The sequence below is a fragment of the Cetorhinus maximus genome, chromosome 2 (assembly GCF_964194155.1).
Source record: "Cetorhinus maximus chromosome 2, sCetMax3.hap1.1, whole genome shotgun sequence".
NCBI lineage: Eukaryota > Metazoa > Chordata > Chondrichthyes > Lamniformes > Cetorhinidae > Cetorhinus > Cetorhinus maximus.
This window is the reverse complement of record NC_135880.1, coordinates 144,402,626-144,408,278: the sequence shown is the minus strand read 5'-3', so window position 1 is coordinate 144,408,278 and position 5,653 is coordinate 144,402,626.

Sequence of the window (5,653 nt, the reverse complement as noted above, 5' to 3'; positions counted from 1 at the left end):
AGCACTTCCATCCCCTCCTCAGCCAGCTCGTCTCCTCATTGAAGTGCCAGGTTGTAAAGGGTGCAGCAGACAACGACGATGTGTGACACCCTCTGTGGACTGTATTGTAGGGCTTCACCAGACTGGTCCAGGCACCAGAACCTCATCTTCAGCATCCTGATGGTTTGCTCCACCAAGTTGTGAGCTGCTGCATGAGCCTCATTATATCGTCGCTCTGCTGCAGTCTGAGGCCTCCGCACGGGTGTCAACTGCCATGGCCTCTGCAGGTAGCCCTTGTCCCCGAGGGGCCAACCCTGCAGCCTTTGTGGGCCCTGGAAGACCTCAGGATCTGTGACTGGCTGAGGAATACGAGTTGTGCACACTCCCTGGAAACCGTGCGCACCCCTGCAGGATGTGTTTGTGGTGGTCGCACACCAGCTGCACATTCAGTGAAAGGAACCCCTTGCGGTTGACATAGTTGACTGCGTGTTGCGATGGAGATCTGAGTAAGTGCAGTCGATGACACCCTGCACCTATGGGAAACCCAAGATCTGGGCAAATCCAGTCGCTCGTGCATCCTGGCTCTCCTGGTCCCGAGCGAAATAAACAAAGTTGTGTGTCTTTGCAAAGGTTGGCACCCATGAATTCATGGATCCATTTGTAGGTGAAGGCTTGTGATATCCCACAGAGGTCACCTGTGGAACCCTGAAAGGAACCACTGGCGTAGAAATTGAGTGCCATGGTCATTTTCTTGGCCATTGGCAGTGGCTGCCCTCCATGTGCCCGTGGCACCAAATCCTGCAGTAACTGGCAGATGTGACCGACCAGTTCCCTAGACATGCGCAGTCTTCGGCGACACTGGTTCTCGGTCATCTGCAAGAATGAAAGGTGGCGTCCATACACCTTGGATCTAGTTAGGCACTGACCAGCGGTGGCTCGCTGTGGCTCTTTGGCAGCATGTGTGGGAGTCCCAGCTGCCCCTTCTTCCTGAAGTTGCTGCTTCTGCCTCTGAGCAGCCAGGGGTCTCAGTTGCTCTCTCCTCTGCCGTTTTTGCTCTCTGTAGGCCATCAGGCATACAGCTAATTCAACAGGCTCCATGATCCTGATATACTCCTCCTGCAGGATGAAAGAGTGAGAGACACGTGCTTAGCATGGGTGTACTAAGAACTTGTCCTGGTTATGTATGACAGCCCCTTAACACATCCCAAAGAGTGCTGACTGCTACTTGGATAGCCAGAGATTAGTGCGCTGCATGGCTGCCCGAAGTGCCACCCACTTCGTCCCACTCCACCCAACCGATTGGCGGCAGCTTTGCCCATTGGACTGCATACTGTGCTCTCAGCTCAGGTGCAGACATTCTCCTAACCCACACTGCAAGGCTGCACTGTTAGCTTGAACCATCAGGGAGATTGGTCCAAACCGGGATGATGACATTGCAAGGGGCTGTGAGTGCCTCCACCAGTGACCGGTCCATGGCCAGCTTTAGCATGGAAGTTGTACAACGTGCCCAGTTGTCCAACTGTTCTGCAGTCCACTAAAACACTCAATATTTTGCAGTCTGTGCTCAAGGAGTGAAAAGCCCCGGAGCACTTGGTGGCACTTTGATGCCTCTGCGTTGCTTGAATGGTCAGAGAAACTAGAGGCCCGGCTCCAATCATATCAATGTGGCTGTGCCTGAACTGTCTCAGCTGCAGAGGAACAGTCAGTTTACATAGGTTTTCCTAATGTGTGGCCGCTTCCTTCACCCACCCTAACCCCTACCCTGAAAGCTTGCGCACTATATTCAATGGCAGGGCTGCCCCTGCCCCCCCACAAGTCGCCTGAACATCAGGGCTGCCCTTGCCCACAGACCCCCCCCCGCAGAAGTCACCTCAACTGCAAGGCAGCCCTTCCCCCACCCCACATGTCACCTCCACAGCAGTGCTGCCCTTGTGCCCAACCACCCTCCCCACACACCAACACACATCAAGCTTGAAGCCCAACAGGCGGCCCTGGCGAACGGTGCACATTGTTGCTGTGCACTCACCTCCGTGTTCCCCTCAAAGTGCAGCCCACCAAGTGCACGCCTTTGATTTGCTGTTCTGAAACACGTCGGTGTGCTTTCCCAACGACGTGGATGGATGGTCCAGCGGGGGAGGTTGGGGGGACAATTACGGTGGGGCTGGCCTAACAATGATATGCAGATGTATTACAATCATGCTTTGATGGTGGAAGACGCGGCCTGCCGTTGGTGGGCTGAGCAGATGATCACGAGCTGGTTTCATGCTGTTGTGAAACCGATTGTGCCATATTGTCCGCTCACGCCACCAAACATGCCTGATGCCGGTGGGCGCGGAAAATCCTGCCCATAGTATTCAACATTATTTTGGACTTTGACTGGAAACTTCCCCTCCTGCCATCAATGAGATTTGTGGCGGGCCAGGCAGAAAATATGGTGGGGAGCAAAAAAATCAGTTTCCGGACTTTGGGAAACTGCTTTGGGTCTCCTGGTCAGGGGCAGGTGCACCCTTCTGGGCTGAGCAGCTGGAACTGAATGGGTCACAGGCAGAGGGGATTGGGAACACCTGGACACCCTTGGGGATTCCTGGGTGGATACCTCCAGGGTGTCCGCCTGATGCTCCTCCTCCCTTTGGGTGCCTGAGAGCCCCTTCCTGACTCCTTGAGGAGAAGGGGCACCTAGAAGGAGGTCAAGGTGCCCTGTCCCCTTCTTGTGCAGCCACTACAAAAGCTCACCCATGGCAATGGAGTGCAGGTCCAAGTGCATCTCTGGCAGAAACTGGGTATCTGCTGGACCAGGCTCTCCATTGTGTCCACCATCCTCCCCATGGAGACTTTGATGCGTGCACCTGTCGCAACCACTACTTCAGAGAGCATGCAAATTGACTCCTCATGCCACTCTGTTGAGGGTTCTGATATGCCTGCCTGATGGTCTCCTGCATCTCTGATACTCCAGTATCCCCTCCATGGCTGCTTCCAGAGGTTCATCATCTGACTCAGACTTAGCAGAGGCCTCTTCTCCAGCAGTCCTCCGAGTGCCAGAGACCTTGGCTGTCACTGCCTCCCCCTGCTGTTGACACATGTCCGTGCGGTGACAATCAGAGTGTGAGCCTGAGCCTAAACTATATATATGACTCACCGAGGCGTGTGTCTCTGGGCTGGTGGACAATGCAGGTGAATGCTATGATGGCAGTACAGATGTGAAGTCGCCCTCATCCTCTTCCGAGGTCTTCTGCAACTGGGGCTGACTTCAGGTGTAGGGCTGGCCTCACCCTCTTCCTGCTGGCACCTAGAATGGGGAGGGGAGAGAATGAGTGACCACCTAGGCTGGCTCAAACTTGGCATTCATCAATCATCTTGATTTTCCGAGGTTGTCTGGATTATGCACGCTTCCTCACTCGAGGGGGAGGCCGACCCGGCCCTTGGCACAGACCAAGGGATAGATGGATTGTGAGCATGTATGATGAAAGGGCAGATCGCAGGCTGCTAATTGTGTGGCTGATAACTGACCTCATGACTCCCCAAAACCCAACCACCATCTACAAGGTATAATGCAAGTCAGGGATGCGATTGAATGCTCTCTACTTGCCTGGATGTGTGGAGCTCTAACAACACTCAAGAAACTTAACGCAAAACAAAGCTTGATCGGCACCCTGTCCACCACCTTAAACATTCACTCATCCATCACCGACACACAGTGTGTACCATCTACAGGATGCACTGCAGCAAATCACCAAGGCTACTTCCACAGCATCTTCCAAACCCACGAGCTCTACCAGCCAACAGGACAAGGGTAGCAGATGCATGGGAGCAGCAGCACCTGCAAGTTTCCCTGCACTCCACCCCATGCTGTGCCTTCACTATGACTGGCTGAAAATCCTGCAGTTTCTTCACTAATGGCACAGCACATGGACTGAAGGAGTTTAATAACGTAGCAGCCTACCTGACCACCTTGTCAAAGACATTTAGGGATGGGCAAGAGTGATGCTCAGGTCCCATGAGACGAACACAGATGTGGCAAGGTAGGTTGGAAGGGTAGAAGGTTCACTTACTCTGGTGGCATGGATTAGATTGTTGGCCCTTTTCCTGCACTGCAGGGTGGTCCTTCTCTGCAGTCCAAGGGCGCTGACCACCCTGGCTATCTCCCTCCAGGCTGCAGTAATCAGCTGGGATGGCCTCCTGTGGTCATCCCTGGGGAAGAGGACTTTCTTGAACTGCCTCCAGAAGACGCTCGAGGGACACGTTGCTGAAGCGGGGAGCTGCGGCTTGCTGCCTACTCCTGCTCATCCTTCTTTCCGTTAGTGAAGGCCTGTCAGGGTGCCTTTTAAATATGGCGCCTAGGCATGACGTCAGGGTACCCAACTTCCTGTCTCCCCCACCACGAGACTCAACACGGAATGTCCGCATGCATAACTAATGAGGTGGGGAGCGCATGATTGCACGTAAAATCCAGCCCCATTCTGCGGCAGGAGTCACTCCCACTCTCTCATCCGCCATGGAAGATTCCGCCCTATGTTTTAAAGCAAGGAATGCTTAAGTATCATCTTTAATAACTGTTAAACGTTTTAGCTAGTAATCCTGGCAAAACCAAGAAAATAAATCCTCTCAGGAATGTATGGCAATCAAATAGCTCCAATGATGGTCTCAACTTGAGTTGAAGCTATTCACTTGCAAAAACTCCTGACCAATCTGTCAGTCTTCTTACACCCAAACCCAACCAAATTTATTCTAGCCATAGAATATCATTCTCACAAGGTCTAGCACAGTAGCACTCTGTCCCCTAAGCCAGAACAGTGTGGGTAAAAGTCCCATTCGAGACACTTGAGTACATAATCTATTGAGGGACTGCTGGGGTATCATCTTTCTGATGAGATGGTAAAGCAAGGCCCTGTTTTTCCCTCGGGTGTAGGTAAACAACTCCAGAGCAGTATTCAGAGAAGATTGGAGTTCTCCCTGGTGTCCTGGCCATTATTTATTCCTTGTCAAACGTTGTAAAATGGATTGGTAATTATTTCATTGCTGTTTGTGGGACCTTGCTATGGGCAAATTGGCTGCCCCATTACAACTTCAAATGTACTTCATGGCTTGAATTGTGCATTCTGGGTTCAGGTGTGCGCCCAGCCCGAACGCATGTGAAATTGTACGAAAAGATGTCGGGCATGCGTCCCGACATCATCGCGCACACGTGCAATATTGAGATCGGCAGGCGCGCGCAGGAGTCAGAGTAACACCCACCAACAATTAAAGGGCCAATTAAGGTCATTAAAAATCCTATTGGCCGTGATTTTAAGTTGCCCGTGCAATTTTTAGCTCATCACACGGGCAAAACGGGTGGGCAGAATTCACGCTTATATCATTTCCTCATTCACGGGTGGGATAATAGGCCCCCGGAGCAGCAGCACTTTCTCTGTCATTGCCAGTCCTTTGCTGTGTGAGTACAGAGTTGTCCCAGAGTTTCTTGGCATCTCGTTTGATTGTCAAGCCTGCCTTTCAGCATCTCAGGTCCTCTTCTTCCCTGGGAGGTTCTCCTGAGTATTGCAGCACCGTGCTCCTTCATTTTCAAGGCAATGCTCCTCTGCATCCCAGCTAATAGAAGTAGTGTATTCCACTGCTGGAACCTCCTCTGAAGAGGAAGAGAGAGGCAGGAGGGAGAGGAGGCCGGGTGAGCACAAGCAGT